Source organism: Nicotiana attenuata, unplaced genomic scaffold (assembly GCF_001879085.1).
Source record: "Nicotiana attenuata strain UT unplaced genomic scaffold, NIATTr2, whole genome shotgun sequence".
In the NCBI taxonomy this organism is placed as follows: Eukaryota; Viridiplantae; Streptophyta; class Magnoliopsida; order Solanales; family Solanaceae; genus Nicotiana; species Nicotiana attenuata.
In genome coordinates this window covers 174,421-193,341 of record NW_017670682.1, presented here as the reverse complement: position 1 = coordinate 193,341, position 18,921 = coordinate 174,421, and the positions used below count along the sequence as shown (strand labels likewise).

General features: G+C 39.4%; 1 non-coding gene across 1 annotated transcript; it reads left to right on the top strand.

Annotated features, from left to right (window-relative positions):
• The first annotated feature begins 16,960 nt into the window (after nt 1-16,960).
• TRNAC-GCA lies at nt 16,961-17,032 on the top strand. Its single transcript has one exon. It is a non-coding gene; the product is annotated as a tRNA-Cys (tRNA).
• Nucleotides 17,033-18,921: the final 1,889 nt, after the last annotated feature.

Sequence of the window (18,921 nt, the reverse complement as noted above, 5' to 3'; positions counted from 1 at the left end):
GGGAAGGGCAATCTACTGCTAGGCCCCCACTCTTTAATGGTCAGTACTATTCTTGGTGGAAGAACAGGATGAGAGACCATATCATAGGAGAAGACTATGAACTCTGGGACATAGTCACTCATGGTCTCCTGGCTACTACAAAGAAGAATGCTGAGGGAGTGGATGTGCCAAAGACAAGAGCTGACTGCACTGCCGAAGATTTAAAGAAATGGGAAAAGAATGCCAAGGCCAAGAAATGGCTCGTGTATGGACTAGGTCCAGACGAGTACAACAGGATTCAAAGCTGTACCACTGCTAAGGAGATATGGGACACTCTACAAGTGGCCCATGAAGGAACTCCTCAAGTAAGAGATCAAGAGGAACACTGTTATATTCTCAATATGAGAATTTCACCATGAAGGAAGGGGAAACTATCCAGGAGATGTACATAAGGTACACAATGCTAACAAATGAACTTAAGTCTCTTGGAAGAATTATCCTTGAAGAAGACAAGGTTGAGAAAATCCTGACAAGGGTCTTATAGTAACTTGGGAAAGCAAAATCACTGCTATTCAGGAATCAAAGAACATTGCTACTCTCAAGTTGGATGAGCTGATTGGAAATCTCACTGCCTATGAACTGAGAAGGCAAACCATGAAAATGGATGCACCCAAGAAGGAAAGGAGCCTGGCTCTCAGAATAGCTGAAGGTGCAGATCTAGAGGATGATGAAATGGCAGTGATCACAAGGGATTTCAAGAAGTACCTGATGAGAGGAAAGGGTTCTTCAAGAGGTACAACCTTCAACAAACCAAGGGCTCCTGAGAAACAGACCAATGAGGGCTGCTACAAATGTGGCAAGACTGACCACATGATCAAGAATTGTCCTCAATGGGAAATCGAATGGAAGAAGGAAAGGGCTGAACGAAGGAACATGAAGAAGGAACAGGTTCAACCCAAAAAGGAACAAAGGATCAACAAAGGCAATGGTTGCTGCTTGGGGAGAAACCTCAGATGAGGATTCAGAAGATAAAGCTGGAGATGAACAAGCACGTATGGCTATTGGAGAATCATATGATGAACAAAAGGTAAGTGTGATTCATCTCAAAGACAATATTAAATTTTTGTTTAAAGAAAGGCTATCTGAATTATTGCTAGACTTCATTGATTAGTCTGAGGTAATAAACAATGAGAAGGAACAACTGTCTAGGGAGTGTGTGATCTTAAAAGCCAAGTGCAAGAATCTAGAATCTAGGGCTAGTGAGAGTGATAGTAAAAATACTGAGTTGAAGAACCAAGTTCTTGAACTTGACACTAGTATCTTAGAACTTAGATCTGAAAATTTAAAACTGAAATTAGGAACAGGTAAGAAGAAGGCCGATCACACACATATCACCTTAGAAAAAAATCTAGGAAAAATGAAGGATGAGCTGTACAAGAAAGATGAACAAATAAGAGTCTTAAAAGAAGACCTAGGGAAGGTAAAGCATGAACTAGACAGAACTTGCAAATGGAATAAGTCTTCCGATGCACTATCCTAGCTGCAAGAGCACCACGGTAGCAACAAGAGAGGACTTGGCTATGGGACCCCAACACCTAAGTGGGATCCCAAAAGCAAGTACATCACACTTCCTGAAAACAAAATCTGCACACACTGTGGCAAGACTGGTCATTACAAAAGTGAATGTAATGCAAAGAAAAAGGCCAGTCAAAAGATCAAAACCTTTGTTCAAAAGAAAAATAGGCTGCCTGGATGGGCCAAAAGGAATCTAATTCACCCCTTTGCCTATAGAAAGGGACCCAAACTAGTTTGGGTTCCTAAGACTAACCCCTGATTTCATTTTGCAGGTCCAAGTGAAGGGAAGTAGCCAAATATTGTACATGGATAGTGGATGCTCAAAACATATGACTGGAAGCAAGAACCAGTTCCTTTCACTTGAGGACTTAAAAGGAGGTAATGTCTCCTTTGGAAATGGGAAAAAATGTGAGATTATTGTGGTTGGAAAGGTAAGTAAGACAAACTTACATTCCATTGAGAATGTCTACTTGATAGATGGCTTGAAATATAGCCTAATAAGTGTATCACAACTGTATGACAGAGGTAACTTGGTAGCATTCACCTCTACAAAATGCTTTGTGATTAATCTTACCACTGACAAGATTGTTTTGCAGGGAAAAAGAGTTAACAATATTTACATTGTAGATTTGTCCACTCTTTCAGAAAATGAACTCACTTGCTTGAGTGTGTTGGACAATGATCCCCTCATGTGGCACAAAAGACTTGGTCATGCAAGTCTAAATCAACTCAACAAATTAGTCTCCAAGGACCTGGTGATAGGGTTACCTAACATCAAGTTCAAGGAAGACAAAGTTTGTGAGGCTTGTGCAAGGGGGAAGCAGGTAAGATCCTCTTTTAAAAGCAAAAAGATGGTAAGCACGACTAGGACGATGGAACTGGTCCATATGGATCTTTGTGGTCCAATGAGAACATTAAGCAGAGGTGGTAAAAAATATGTGATGGTAATTGTTGATGATTACTCTAGGTTTACTTAGGTATTGTTCTTAACATCTAAGGATGAAGCATTTGACATGTTCATTGCCTTTGTTAGAAAAACTCAAAAACAACTAGGAAATCAACTTGCATCAATTAGGTCTGATCATGGAACTGAATTTGAAAATGCTAAGTTTGCTGAATTTTGTGATGAGCATGGTATAGATCATAATTTCTCTGCACCTAGGACTCCCCAACAAAATGGAGTAGTTGAAAGAAAGAATAGGACTCTTGAAGATATGGCTAGGACTATGCTTCTTTCTAGTAAACTGCCTCATAGCTTCTGGGCAGAGGCTGTAAATACTACATGTTACATCATAAATGGATGCATGACCAGACCCCTTGTAGAGAAGACTCCCTATGAGTTACTTAAAGGGAGAAAACCAAATATATCCCATCTTAGAGCATTTGGATGCAAGTGCTTTGTGCACAATAATGGAAAGGACTCCCTAGGTAAGTCTGATCCCAGAAGTGATGAGGGAGTATTCTTGGGATATTCTTCACATAGCAAAGCTTATAAAGTGTACAACAAAAGAACTTTGTGTGTAGAAGAAAGTGTACATGTTGTTTTTGATGAAACTAACATTCTTTCTGAGAGACAGGAACATGAAGATGAAGCCATTGGGCTGGTAAGAAACTTGAGTGAAGTCACAGCTCAAGCTGAAGATGCACCAAAAGAAGGAACAGGTGATGGAACATGTTCTTCCATCCGGGGCAACCTGACAGGGGGAACTGAACAAAGAAATGAATCTAACTCCCAAATGGAACCTGTTCATGAGCCTGTTCCTCAGCAACAAAACATGGGAGAAACTCCAAACAGAAATCAGTTGGTCGTGAAACCTTACAAGTATCAAAGTTCTCATCCCATTTAGAACATCCTTACTGATCCAACTTCTGGAGTTAAAACCAAATCTCAATTAAAGATTCTGTGTGCTTTTGATGCTTTCTTATCTCTTATTAAGCCTAAAAATGTTGCTGAAGCTTTGCAGGATGCAGATTGGGTGAATGCAATGCAAGATGAACTCAATCAGTTTGAAAGAAGTCAAGTGTGGCATGTGGTCACAAGACCCAAGGACAGGTCAGTGATTGGCACTAAATGGGTCTTCAGAAACAAACTTGATGAAGATGAAACAGTTACAAGGAACAAGGCAAGGCTACTGGTCCAAGGCTATAGCCAAGAGGAGGGCATAAATTATGATGAGACCTTTGCTCCAGTAGCAAGACGGGAGGCAATAAGACTCCTCATAGCCCTTGCAGCACACATGGAATTTACCCTTCACCAAATGGATGATAAGAGTGCCTTCCTCAATGGCTACCTAAAGGAAGAAGTATTTGTCAAACAACCTCCAGGGTTTGAAAGTAAGGAATGTCCAGATCATGTATACAAATTGGACAAGGCCCTATATGGACTCAAGCAGGCTCCTAGAGCATGGTATGAACGTCTATCCAAATTCCTGCTTGAAAATGGCTACAAAAGAGGTAAGATTGACAACACTCTATTCTTGAGGGAAAAAGGTAAGGATCTACTAGTAGTACAAATATATGTTGATGACATAATCTTTGGGGCAACCACTAAAAACTGAGTAAGGATTTTGCAAAATTAATGGGGAGTGAATTTGAAATTAGTATGATAGGTGAGCTTAATTTTTTCTTAGGCTTACAGATCAAACAAAACCCTAATGGAACCATGATCCATCAGCAGAAATATGCAAAGGAGTTGATTAAGAAGATTAAAATGGACGAATCAAAGGAAATAGATACACCCATTGCAACTGCCATTAAATTAGACATAGATGAACCTGGTTTATTTGTTGATCAAAAGTTGTATAGGGGTATGATTGACTCACTTTTGTATCTTACTGCTAGCAGAGCTGACATAGTTTTCAGTGTAGGGCTTTGTGCTTGTTTTCAGGCCAATCCTAAGGAATCCCACTTGACTGTTGTAAAGAGGATACTGAGATATTTGAAAGGCACTACTGATCTTTGTCTTTGATACCCTAAAGGTAGTAACTTTAATCTAGTAGGATATGCTGATGCTGACTATGCAGGTTTCCTTGTGGATAGGAAAATCACCTCAGGTATGGCTCATTTTCTTGGCTCATGTCTGGTATCACGGGCCACTAAAAAGCAGAATTCAGTGGCCTTATCCACTGCTGAGGCTGAGTATGTTGCTGCTGCCTCTTGTTGTGCCCAACTGCTATGGATCAAGCAACAACTAATGGATTTTGGCATTAAAATTAGTTGCATCCCTATTTTGTGTGATAACACTAGTGTTATAAGTATGACAAAGAACCCAGTTCATCATAAGAGGACTAAGCACATAGATGTTAGACACCATTTCTTAAGGGACAACTATGAGAAAGGATTGATTACTATAAAATTCTGTGCTACTGATAAACAAATTGCTGACATCTTTACTAAAGCACTGAGTAGAGAAAGCTTTGAGAGGAACATGTTAGAATTAGGGATGATTAAGATCACCTAATGGGACCAATTCAGAATGCACAATGAAAAAAAATTGAATTTTTTTTGGCTTGTAAATCTGGAACTTGTGTAAATATCCTGATTAATTTTACTCAATCTTATACTGTAAATAGTATACTCTTGTGACTTGTGTTGATATGACTCACTAATCTCTAACAAAATTTTCTCTATTTTGGTAAATTGAGGCATGATCAAGAGAATTCTAAATGAAGAACCTGGTTCATCAGTATTAGTTCATTTGAACGACAAGGTATGTTTTCTATATTCTGCACAATTAGAAAATTAAATATTTAAATCATGAGCAGAGTCCTACCAATGTTCAACACCCTAGAAAATTCTATCCGTTTGGTTTTGAACCAGTTCCGACCTTATTAGAATTCTCACCACAAAAATTGCCTAAAATCTAGGGATGCCTAACCGTTCGTTCAACCTGCAATTTCAGGTTGATTAGACCTCTAGTTGACTGCTAAAGCTACCGTTATCCATTAAATGAGTCTTTCCCTTTAAATACTCATTACAAATTCCTGCCACCCTCATAATTCAAAACTGTCAAAAACCTTCTTCACTGCAAATTGCCTTCTTCTCTAAAAGTTCAACTCTCAAACCTTCTCAAGCAATAAGCTACAATGTCGAAACCCCAAGATAACCCTGGAACTCCTCCACAACCTACTCCCTCTGATTCATCCAACCTAGGAGAAGGAGAGTAAAAATGTTAGCTCGTAAAATGGTGGCATCTGATGCTTTGTCAAAGAAATTGAACGAGAAACTAAAGGCAAGTCAGGTCCAAGATTCTGACTCTAATTCTGATTCGTACAAATATGCTAGTGAGGGGGAAGGACATGGGTCTTCTGCCTCGGAGAAGGCTCAAAAATCCCCTTCTAAGGCAAGTTCTTCTTTGACTGAAAACTTAGAAAATAGCTTCGTCTTGGTTGGGCCTATCAGGGATGTGGAAATACCTAAGTTAGGAAGGAGTGGAGGTAAAAAGAAAATTGAAAAAGAAAAAGAGAGAGAGGGTGAATGTGGTGATGTGAGGGGAAAAGGGAAAGGAGTGGCTGATTCCTCACCCACTTCTGAATTGCCTGTACCAGCTATTTGTGGGGTCGCACAGGAAACTGTGGAAGAAAGTGGCAAGAAGTCAGGGGGAAGTGGTTCAGAGGAGGCTGCTGAGGGGTTAGTTAATCTAAGTTCACAGGGTGATGAACCTGGTTCATCGATTGAGGAGACCTTAGAAACTTTCTGAAAAAGGTAGGTGCCAGTTATGATCCAAAGAAGAGGAGAACTTCAACACCAAAAGCCCCCAGCACTAAAAATCCTTCCAAGAAACGAAAGGCCTCCTCCCCAACAACTACTGAACTTCCCTTGCCAAAGGGAAGAGCCACAATGAGTAGAGTGAAACAGGTTGAGAGTGAATTTCAAAAAGCTTTGGCTGAAAGCATGAAAAAGAGGATGGACAAAGGAAAGAGTAAGGTTGCAGAGTCCTCTGAAGCTGTAGATGTTGAGGAGATGGAACAGGTCCATCAGGAGGAAGAGACAACAGTGGAGGTTCAGACCCCCAAACCAAAAAGACAAAGACTTCTTCCAAGAAGTGTTCATCTATGTCTAAGGCTGCTGAAACTTCATTGTCCAAAAGGACAAGGTCTACAATGAAAAACAAACAAGTCACAATTTCTGAAGATGAGGAATGGAGTGATGAAGAAAAGAGTGAGCCTGATGGTGAACAAGACAAATTGGCCATGTTTGGCAAAAGAAAAATTTTGAAGGAAAGATTGCTAAAAGACTTGGTGGAACCAGGAATGGTTCGTTTGGTTGACACCTTAGCTGCTCAGGGCTGGAAGGACATGGTCCTTCAAATGGATGAGAATTAGCCAGGAATGAAATCATTGAATTCATGGCTAATGCTGAGGTCAAAGATGGCAGAGTTACCAGTCAAGTAAAAGGAGTTCAAGTGACCTTTGATGCAGAGAAGCTGGGAGAAATTCTTGACATCCCTGCTGAGGGATATGATGACTATACTAGGCAAAGATGGCCTAGTCAGGATTCCCTTCCTTCTGCCCTTGCTTGTGACTATTTTGTCAATGCCATTCCAAATGAACCTGGTTCATCCAAGAAGACACCTATCAACAGTAAAGTCAGGGCTCTTGTTCAGGAAAGTGAGGCCAAGGATGCTGAGATAGCTAGGCTAAAGGCTCGTTTGGCAGAGATTGAATCTGAGAGGGATGCTCTCAGAGCTGAGCTTACCAAGGAAAAAGAGAAGAATGATGGGATTCTTCATAATATGCTGAATCTTCTCCAAGCCCAAAACCAACCCTCTAGCTCCCCCAAGCCTTAGGAATTCTAGCCTTTGTCTCCTGAACCTGTCTAGTACCTCCAGTGACCCAGATTAGGGATTTCTATTTCTTTTTGCTCATGTTTTGAATATTTTTTCTTTCTGGTTGTGGATTGTGGTAGCAACATATCCTTTATCAATGATATCTACTGTTTTTTCTCTTGTTGACTATTAATATTTCCTTGATAGTTTAAATATATTTGCTTGATTACTGATGATTGATCCATGATTGCACTTGCAGTTGCCCCAGTGGCCATGAGTACTTATTAAAATCTGGAAATCACACTTTGTTTATGCAACTTTTCGATGATGCCAAAAGCGGGAAGAGATATTTGTGCTTTACATAGTCTGAATATGTGATGTTTATGACCTAATTAACCTGGTCCTTGATGATAAGTGAATTTTTCTAAACTTTGTATTGATGAATAAGCTTAGTACTGACAGGGCCTAAGCAAGTAAAAAGCACAGAGTTTGCCATCATCAAAAAGGGGGAATTTGTTGGCCCAAGTAAGAGTGATGTTTTGAAGATTGACAAAAGAACTCAGTCATGGACCAGGTCCATCTTGTGAGGCACAGTAGCGATCAACCCAAACATGTGAGATGCACGTGAAGGAGATAAGCCTAACTTATCAGAAGTGATATCTCCTGATCATGATCGAAAAGGTTGCATATTGGATAAGGAGAAAGTCTCCTTACACGAAGAGAACACGACTTAAGAAAAGGATAAGAGTTAGAGTATGAGATCAACTAGAACTCTTTCACGGTGGAGTTGCATCTATATCCTAGTCAATCTCTTATTACTAACTCTTTAAATATCAGTGTTGTTCTCTTTTACAGGAAATGCGCATAAGCAGAAGTTAAACGTGAATTGAGAGCAAAATAGCAAGGCAATTTTGCAAGCAATTTATGTGTGATTCAAGCGTGCAATCCTAAAGCTACTTGAACCAGATAGAAGAACCAGTTCCAAGTGTCTATCTTTTATTCTAGTTCAATTGTAGTAGGTGATTTTACATTGTACCTTTCAGCTTATTTAGTAGCAATTGTATTAGGTACTTAGAGTTTTCAAGTTAGAGTTAACTTGAAGTTGTCGCAACAACTGCGGCTGTGTGCCACGACGAGATTAGAGTTAATCCTAGGTTTACAAAAGAGTTTTTTTAAATGCAATTTTTGGCTCAGCGATTTTAGTGGAGAGTTTGGGAAAATCCTACTGGAAAGTAGGTCGTGGTTTTTTTCACCTTTTGAGCCAGGTGTTTTCCGCGTAAAATCTCTGTGTTCTTTATTTTCTTTACTTATCATTCCGCAAACAGTAGTAGTTGGAATACATAGAAGAACCAGGTCCTTCTATAATCAAGTTAAGCGAAAATTAGGTACCACACAAATCACACCCCCCCCCCCTCTTGTGTGGTATTGAAGTATAAAATATCACTTAGGTCAAAGTACAAGATTAACTACAGGTTTTACAGGGTGTTTCCAAATGGTGAGGTTCAATACTTTCACCCTAAGGATGGTGTGTACCCTGAAAAGGTGAACACTGGCCGTCAAGGAGTTGGACAGAACTATCCAGTTAAATACACTATCCAGTTAAATACAACTATGATAACATACAACTTAAATACAAAATTTATACAATATGTCTTTTGTATATTTTGTATCTGATTTATACATAGTAAAAATTAATTTCATACAACTAATTATATATCATACAATTTATCTACAACTTTCACACATTATTTCTACTCAGTTAAATACAACTATAATAACATACAACTTAAACACAAATTTTATACAAAATTTATACAATATGTCTTCTGTATATTTTGTATTTGATTTATACATAGTAAAAATAAATTTCATACAGCTAATTATGTACTATGCAAAATATCTACAATTTATGTACAATTTTCATACATTATTTCGACTGAGTTATATACAACTACAATATTATACAACTTAAATATAATTTTTATACAATGTTGTTCAACTTTCATACAATAGTTAAATAATATATATATATATATATATATATATATATATATATATATATATATATATATATATATATGTCTTCTTCTTCTTCTTCTTCGAGTTTCAATTTGAAATTCAGCCAAAATCAAGTCAAATCTACACCAAAACACCCCCAAAATTGAGATATAAATTCCAAACCATATTCCCAATTGTTTACAACAACACCCAATCCAAACAAATAATAGTTTTTAAAAACCCAAATTCGAATTCAAAGCTTTTTAATGGTTGTCAATGGTGGAATTGCTGCTCTCTTTTCCTTTGCTTTACATTACTGAAATTAGGGATTGAGAGATAGAGAGAGACGTAGAGAGAATCACAATTCTTTGCAACAACACCCAATTCAAACAAATAATATTTTTTGAAAATCCAAATTCAAATTCGAAGCTTCAAAGCTTTTTAATGGTTGTCAATGGTGGAATTGCTGCTCTCTTGTGCAAGATACGTGGGGGAGGGGGTGGGATATGGAGAGAGAAATGTGGGGGGAGTGGGATACAGAGAGAGAAACGTGGGGGGAGTGGGAGTGATTGTAGAAATTGATTAATTATCCTTAAATCCTAAAAATGTACATAATTGGTAATTTTGTATATAGGAGGTAATTAAAGTGAAACTTGAGTAGGGAAGGTAATAAAGTTTCAATAGTGTATAGGTATGTAAAAATCTCTTTATTTATTTATTTTTGCCCAGATTGTATTATTGTTATTTTTACCATAACTTATTTCACACTCAAATTTGACTCCTTCTTTATTTTTTTCTTTTTATTTATTTTCTTTATTTCTTGTTCCTTTTCTAATTCCACGTGATTGCCATGCAAATCTTGATCTCCTTTCCTACAAATACCAGTGCATACTCTACCATTAGCAATAAAACTACCAGTTATGAAGCAAGAAAATATAATCTACGGCCGCCAAATCTCCATATACACTAGTTAGAATAGAAATGATAATAAAATATTGAAAAATGCAATAAAAATATAAGTAGTAAAAAAGACTTCTAGTACCATGTGATACCAATATGGTATACATGTATACCAACAGAGTATATGATTGCTCTAGAATATTGCTACAACTATCTGCGACTATACTACTGTACCAAAACATTAAAGGATGCAATAAAAGTCTGAGAAAATTACATGCGCGCATTGCAAGCTAAATATTCGTAAGATATTAGCTAATACAACCAAAAAATATTCCAACGAACATATGATACCAGTATAGTATATAGCTATACGATTAGGGTATACAATTGTACACAAAGAGTTAAAATAGATTTATTTAATTTAATTATTAAACTGAAATAATATCAGTTGCCAATAAAAATTTTAAAAAAATCTAAAAGGACCTAATTGTAAGAGTATACCGTTACATTTTAGTATACTATAATAGTATATCATTTGGAATGAACTGTATACCAAAATGGTATACAATATTTCATTTTGGTATACAATACAAATTCTTCTTCGTCAGTTCAACGCAATAAATTATACACTATTGAATCAACCAAAATAGTATATAATATGTCATTTTATTATATAGAGGCTCATTCCTTCAAAAAAAAAATTAGTAATATACTATTGTACTTAATTATATACTCTTGAATTAATAATTGTATACCAATAGAGTATACAATATACCATTTTGGTATACAATACAAATCTGTCTTCTTTGTTAGTTCAACTCAATTTCAACTCAAAATTTAAAAATCTACTCTAAAATGTCCACCAAATTGACTCAGAATATAGCCACTTCCTCCAACTAACATTTCGATCACACCCGATCAGAATCAGATTAAAATAACCACAAACTCAACAAACCCAATTTATGAGTTTCAAGCTTCAAGATCCTCCAATGGCAGATTAATGTTTGTCATAATTAAATCTTCAAAAAATCATCATTAACACCAAAACTTGCCACAACGAGCGTCGGCAATTAAAATTTGTTATTACATACATAACCTCACAAATTTGTAGCAAACTGAAATCTTAGAAATTTTTATCCTTTTTTGATAGATCTTTCTTTTTAGCTTTGTTTTGCTGGGACAAACGATAAAGATATAAGAGAGAGGTAGATAGGTCATATATCTAATGAAAAATTGTAGAGATATTGGCAAAAAGGAAGAAAGAGAAAGAGCGGAGAAAATGATAAGAGAAGAAAGCAAAAAGGAGGAGAAAAATTAGCTTTAACAAGAACAAAACAGGAAAAAGGATTGACGGGGAATTACTTTTGGTTGCATTGGTATATATTGTAATTATTTCTAGAATAGATAAAGGCGGGTAATTATTCTGGGTAGAATAAGTAATAACACAATTTGCTCTTGATTTTACTTAACCTGCCCAAGTCTAAGTTGGATGTTCATACTTTTATGGGCTAAATCTAATGCTACTAATTGGTAGAATAACATCAGGTAGTCATTCTAGGCTGCTATTTAAAAATTAATCAGTGCATCCTGAATTTCCGTTTTCCAGTTCAATTTTTTACGACAAAAATATCCTGAATTGTCCTGAAATTAAGATTTTTAGTGACTAATCTTGCCCCTACTAATTGTACTTCATTACATATATTGTTTTGTCCTATAATTAAGCTAGTTCATAACTTCATATTGTACTGTAGAGCAAATCACCTCCTGATCCGACTTGGTCAAATCGAATCTTGAGAGTGCAATCAGGATATTCAGTTTCGAACTCTTTTCGAAAGAGTTCGAAATTTAATAATCGTATGGTGCCTTTAGTATTTACCCAAAACCTGTCAAATTAAATGAGAATGTCCCTAAAATGAGAACCTTTTAAAAAGTTACTCCTAAATACTCCTCCTCCCCCCCACCCCCCACCCCCCCACCTTTTCATTCTACTTTAATTTTTGCTTGCGGAGTTCTAACCGTTTGGTTGAAATCATCTCCTCGCTTTAAATTTCGCGATACTCAGATTTTGCAATATTAGTGTAACAATAGGACAATATTAACGTATGATTGATATTTCATCACAGGAAACAACTAAAAATAACAAATATAGTAAATGTTATCTTTCCTTTTATATCTTTTGCAGAAAAAACAACGCCAATAAAATTCTTTGGAACTGTTTGACCAAAAAAGTGTCTGTAACGACCCGAACGGTCGTTCAGAGCTTTTGCACTTCGATCGCCAGTTCCCGGGCATGACTTGCCCCGTGTAATGTATTATGACTGATGTAGATCGTTGGTTTTGGTTTCAGGAAAATCAGAATGAATTTGAAAGAACAGTTTCAGTTGAAAGCTTTGAATTTGAAATGTTTGACCAAGAGTTGACTTATTTGTATATGAGCTCGGATTGGAATTTTTATGATTTGGTTAGCTTCGTTGGGTGATTTGTGACTTAGGAGCGTGATCGGAATTTGGTTTTGGAGGCCCGAAGTAGAATTAGGCTTGAATTGGCGAAGTTAGTATTTTAGCGATTTCCGGTTGGTAGGTGAGATTTTGATCCGAGGGTCGAAATGGAATTCCGAGAGTTGTTGTGGCTTCGTTATGTGGTTTGTGATATGTGTGCAAAATTTCAGGTCATTTGGAGGTGGTTTGGTTGGGTTTTTGATCGAAAGCGTATTTCGGAAGTTTTTAGAAAACTTAGGCTTGAATTCGATGTGAATTGATGGATTTGGTGTTGTTTGAGGTGTTTTGATGATTGGAACAAGTTTGAATAGGGTTTTAGGATGTGTTGGTGCTTTTGGTTGAGGTCCCGGGGGCCTCGGGTGTGTTTCGGATGGTCAATCGGACCATTTTCCATGTTGAAATGTTGCAGAAATTGATCATCAGCTGTTGCAGAAGAATTAGCCTTCGCGATCGCGTGAGGTCCCTCGCGATCGCGTAGAAGGAAATTGGGTTGACCTGAGTTTGTGTTTCGCATTTGCGTCTGAGGGTTCGCGTTAGTGGAAGGTGAGCAGCTTGTGCTTCGCGTTCGCAGGTGAAAGTTCGCGTTCGCGTATAAGGCTTTGGGTCCAGGAGTAGTTGTCCTTCGCGTTTGCATGAGATTATGCGCGTTCGCGTAGGTTTAAGAGTCAGAGCATCGCGTTCGCGGGTAAGGTGTTGTGTTCGCGAAGGGTTATTTTTGGTTCAAGAATAATTGTGCATCGCGAACGCGTGGGTTTGGCCGCGTTCGCGAAGAAGGAGTTCCAGTGCTGGGCAGTGAGTTCATTAAATATTTCATCTGCGATTTTGAGCCTTTTTTCCTCCATAGCTGAGTATTTTGAGAGCTTTTTGAGAGAGATTCAAGAGGGAATCAAGGGGAATCGATTGGAGGTAAGATTTTTGAACTTAAAACTCGTTTTTATTGTGTAATCTACCTAGAAATTCATGGAACTTAAGCAAAAATGGAAGAAACTAGGGCTTGGGATTTTGAAATTTGATTTGGGGATTTGAAGGACCGGTTGGGGTCGGATTTGAGAACTTTTGGTATGTATGAACTCGTGAGGAGATAAGGAACCCGTTGATGTGGAAATTTCTGAGTTTCGAGAAGTGGGCCCGGGGCTCGGGCTTTGCTAATTTCGGGATTTTCGATATTTTTTTATTGTTTTCGCTGGGTTCTGTTCCCTTAGCCTGTTGTGACGTATTCGTTGTGGTTTTGGTTAGATTCGACGCACATGGAGGCCGATTTGAGGAGCAAAGGCGTCACGAGCTAGAGATTCCGCCGGTTCGAGGTGAGTAATTATTGTAAATGATATTCTGAGGGTTTGAAACCCCGGATTGCACATCGTAGTGCTATGTTGAGGTGACTTGCATGCCGGATAGCGAGCGTGGGGTAGAGCACTGTTGGGGATTGTGACTTGGTCCGCCCCGATTGATGATTTTACCGCGTATTTGACTGAAACTTGTTTGTTATCATCATGATTTGGGCTGATTGCCATATTTGGGCTTCGTGCCAATTATTTGAACCCTTCGGGGATTTTTATCACTGTTTTCCTCACTGTTCTGACTTATACATGAACTCAGTCCTGTTGATATCTATTGATTTACAAACTCAGCCATCCTTACTCAGATTTGAAACTTAAATCATATTTCTAAATGATATTTTAGGCTAAGAACTAATGTTTTACAAATGCCCGAGGGGCTTGTGATTATTTTTGGACTGAGTGAGGCCGAGGGCCACGTGTGAGCATATGTTGAGTGATATGAGGCCGAGGGCCTAAGATACTTTACATGCCACGAGGTGGCCTGAGTGATGGGAGGCCGAGTGATGTGAGGCCGAGTGCCGAGTGATGATGCCACGAGGTGGCTTGATATAGCGCTTGGGTCGTAAGGCGCCCCTCCTGAGTCAGCAAACCCACAGTGAGCGCGGGTACCCATATGATCTGAGAGTGAGCCCGAGAGGCTGATGCTATGCTGAGTGACTAATACTGAGCCCGAGGGGCTGATACTATTCTGAGAGCGACCTGAGAGAGAGAGAGAGAGCCCGAGGGGCTGAGAGTGTTCTGAGAGTGAGCCCGGAGGGCTGGTACTGTTTTTGAGATATTGCCCGAGGGGCGAACTTTTATTTTGCTCATCTTGCATATTTATTTGCCTTTTTACCTGTTATGCTGTGGTATTTGTGCCCAAGGGGCGGATCTTCTGTGCTTATCGGCACTAACTGTTTTGAAATCATTTCGTAACTGTTGAAAAAATCATTTTCAAAAGAGATTTAGACTGAGCCAAGATATTTCTAAGGATTTCACAGCTTCACTGCTTTCTCAAAGGATTGTACACTCCTTCTATACAACATGTTGGTTGCTTTACGTAATTTCTTACTGCTCAGTTGTTATTTACCTTTATTACTCACTGAGTTGGAGTACTCACTTTACTCCCTGCACCTCGTGTGCAGATGCAGGTATTTATTCACCTGGTAGCGGGTTTTGGCTGATCAGAGGCAGAGTTATAGGAGTTAACGAGGTGACTGCCAGCGTTCGCAGCACTGCTTTTCTCTCTTTGTTCATTATTCCGGTTTTGTATATTTTAGACCTTGTAGTTGGATTTACACTCTAATAGACGCTCGTTTGTGACACCCCGCTTGGGCTGTGTCGGGTTGTGCCTCCGTTAATTCTATCATTAAATCGTATTTAAACTGTTTATTAATGTTTGACTATTTTTGAAAAGGCGATATGAGTTTGTTGGCTGGCCTTGTCTTCACGAGAGGCGCCATCACGACCGGAGCGGGGTTTGGGTCGTGACAAGTTGGTATCAGAGCCTAGGTTACATAGGTCTCACGAGTCATGAGCAGGTTTAGTAGAGTCTCGCGGATCGGTACGGAGACGTTTGTATTTATCCTCGAGAGGCAGAGGAACCTTTAGGAAAAACTTCGCAATTCTTGAATTCTTATCATGCGTCCTTGATTCAGCTTGAAAAGAAACTTTTGAAATTCCTTCCACGGGTTCGTATGCGCGCATGAGCGCCCAGTATCAGATGTGCCTTGATGGCTTGTGATTCCACGATCGAGGGGCGAGATGTGATCTCTGTGAGTTGATGTTGGGCCAGTCTGGAGGACTTGAGGCGAGATCTTTGCCTATGGCTTGAGCACCGAGGTGCTGATTGTGTGAGCAAGTGTTCTAAATTTATATGTTCGGTATTGTCCCTACTAGTGGAAGTGACGGCCGCATGGCTATGTGACGAGTATGTTGTGACTGCAAGATGTATTCTATGAATTGGAAGCGGCGAGTTATGGGTGTGTGAAGAATCTTTTCATGTTTCCCAGTTGATGGTGAAGTAAATTTCATGTTGCGGGATGAGTTCAGACTCAGGAAGACTAAGTGACAGTGTAATGTGTATGACGGTGGAAGGTATACAAAAGTGTTATATTGAGGCGAAGCAGGTGGGTTATCTCCTGCAGAGTGTTCTGAAGTGGTGTGATCCTTATGTGTATGTTAGGAGATCTCATGTGTAATAGAAAAGTACGTGTTGAAATTTGAAATTTTGGGTCGCTTAAGAGAGTGGGCTTAACTGTTGCGGGGATGAATGGGAGATTTGCAGAAGATTTACAGCACTGGATGATCTGTGTTTTCACCAACTTATAAATGATTTGAGTTTAATCTCACTATGGTATTGTGGCATCAATAGAGAAAAAGTGTTATGAGTCATTGAGTGTATCTTGATCTATGGCTTCGAGCCAAGTGGGGGAGTTTGCTGTGAGCAGTTGATTGCACAGTTAGGTGCTATATTGGTTCCAGTTTGGGGCGTGCGAGTGAATTAGTTATGGCTGGAGTAAAGGAAAATTTTGACAAAGGTCATATTATGCTTCATAGGGTATGAGAATCACGGAATGTATAGAGTTGTTGTTGGTAAATAATGCTCGGTTCATAGAGCAGGAAGTTGCTTGGTTGTATTGGGATGAGGATTTCATTCTGCGGTGTCGGAGTGCCAACGAGGCACGGGTGGTTCTGTTCGTTGGGCCAGGTAAGTTGCAGTTTGAATAAGAGTGAATGACTTGCGAGAATGGTTCTAATGTGTTCAAGAGTCTGCATATATCAATTGAGTATTCTAAAGTTACATATGCAGTTAGGTCCTTGAGGATCTGACATTAATCCTCTCATACCTACTAATTGATGTACCTGAGATGCATTTCCTCTAGCTCCCGAGAAAGACATTATATGAACTGGATTAATAGCATTTTGGCGACATGGCCGAGTGGTAAGGCAGAGGACTGCAAATCCTTTTTTCCCCAGTTCAAATCCGGGTGTCGCCTGATCAACAAAAAACTCGAAATCTCTTCTTGTGTTTTCATTGGAAGAGGTCAAGACTTGTGGTATTCCTATGTTAATTATGGGATTCTATGTATCTGTATCAGGAAGGTAAAAGTAACGGATTTAGGTTCGCGGGAAGTTCTTCAGAGTAAAGTATTCTGGAATGTGGTGTTTCTGGGAATATTTGAGAGAGTATTCAACGGCTTATGGGTCTCAGATAATGTGGTTTGATGCTTGGGTCTCGTATGGTGAGCCGGGTTAAGGAATTGTGGTACTACAACAAGAGAGAATATCAAGTTGAAAATGAACCAGGAGGAAATTTGGATAGATGGAATAGTTTGATAGTAGACTGAATCGGCACGGTAAGGATATGATTAATTCTTTGTGTGTGTTCGAGGTAATGAGTTCGTACAGATGTTTTGCAGCAGAGCTCTTGGGTTTCGACGGCTTGCTTAGCTTGGTCTAGTTAGAAGGATTCAGTCCTGGTAGTTTAGTTTGTGCAAATGGAATTGGGAGAGAGTTCTTGTTGGGTTTTACCGTGGTTTGGAGATGTATATTTTCTACGGGCATGCGGAGCATGGGATGCGTAGTGATTTTTCTTCTAGATGGGACCAATGGAAAATTTCTTGACTAGTTGAGTGCGTAGGTGTCTGTGGCTCGGAAGGGAGATAAAGTGTTCATGTTATCCTCGGATGGTATGTTATATGCGGTATGTTGTGGAGGACCGAGACTTGCGTGTGTTAGGTTACAGTTCAATTCTGAAAGGGAGTTCATAAAACTCTTGAGCAGCGAGTAGCCTCAGATAGTTAAGGGAATGATATTTCTAATTGGAAGTTATTTGACGATAGTATATGTTCAGAAAAAGGGTAATGCGATTAAGTTGATGGCCCTTCGGTAATATTGCGGCACTTTCTTGTTAGATCGACTGGTGATATTCGGGTTTGCTTGGTGGCATAGGAAAATTTTAGAGTATCTACCGTGGGATGATGGGGTATTTAAGGTGGTATGCTTTCGGACGGCAAAATTGGGATTCAGGTACGATGATTCGTGTGCTATATGGGTTGGAGATTGGGAGTTCTCATGTGCAGGCTATGTTGTGGTTGTGGATCGTGTGTATCGGCACCGTTTAGTAGCTTTCGGGATTTGGAGGCTCGAGTGGATCTTTCTTTGCTGATATGTTAGATTTTGGATGTGATGTTGGAGTTCAGACTGGTTGTCTCAGTGTTGGGTTATTCTGGACTATTACGCTATGGGCTATGCCGGAAATGCCACGGGTTGAGTGGCTAGGTGCGTTGGATTATGTTCTAATAGAGTGGGTTATGTTTCAAAGACCCAGCGGATGGCTGGAAAGGACTATTTTTCTTAATTGGGCCTTCGTGACGGATGTCAGTGCAGAAGTTTCTACCATCGATTCAGTTCCAGTGTTGAAGGACCTTCGAATGTGTTTCTTGTGGCCGGGCATGTCGCCGGGCGAGGTTGTGGATTTCGGTATTGATTTGGTGCCGGTCACCGTATTGTACGACTCCGGAAGAAGTTATAGTAGTGGAAGGAGCAACTTCAGGCTTCCTTGATGATGAGTTCGTTGGCAGGCCAATGTGGATGTATGTTCTAGCTTGGGTCGGCTGGGTTGGCCCCGAATCGTATTATTGAGGGATAGGTTGATTCGATCGTTATTGAGCTTGTTGGCGATCTGGGGAAAATCTATGAGTGGCCTTCCTGTGTTGCGAGATGTTATGATTTGTTGGTTATGGGCACATATGGTGTGGTTCTATTGGGGTTCTTAGTGGAAGTCGAGTGGGAATAGTGATTGGGTGTTGCTCGGTGGGTGGCGTATTCGGTTATGTCCTATCGGGTTTGCGTGGTATATGTTACTTGTTTCATCGAGGGTGTA